This window comes from Psammomys obesus, unplaced genomic scaffold (genome assembly GCF_907164565.1).
Source record: "Psammomys obesus unplaced genomic scaffold, mPsaObe1.curated_primary_1811, whole genome shotgun sequence".
NCBI lineage: Eukaryota > Metazoa > Chordata > Mammalia > Rodentia > Muridae > Psammomys > Psammomys obesus.
This window is the reverse complement of record NW_026590062.1, coordinates 30,546,776-30,547,261: the sequence shown is the minus strand read 5'-3', so window position 1 is coordinate 30,547,261 and position 486 is coordinate 30,546,776.

The following is a 486-nucleotide window of genomic DNA, read 5'->3' as shown; positions in this document are numbered from 1 at the left end:
GATAACTGTGCTGCCCTGGATCCTGGGTAATTCCAAATGCTGTGGATTGAGGGAAATCTGTCAAGAGGTCCTTACACCACAGTTCACAAAGAGGTATTTCAGGCATGGCTAAGGTGCTGAAATGATCTCAATTTTCAAAATAGAGAGGATTTATTTTTCCTCTCTGGTATCTTTTTCGCTCTCATTTTTCTTCTTAGCTTTCCAGCCAAACAACAAAACTTCTGAATGGATGTAACATAGGGACATTTTCATGCAATATTACTCAAAATCTATCACAAAGATATGAAAGCACCAGTCACAACACATGATTTACTTCTACTTGCAGAATCAAAGCTATCATATACAAATATTAGGAATAGTGGTAAGAGAACAGCTGGCATTGTGGTGTGTATGTGTGTTTTCTTTCTTTCTTTCCTTCCTTCTTTCTTTCTTTCTTTCCTTCTTTCTTTCTTTCTTTCTTTCTTTCTTTCTTTCTTTCTTTCTTTC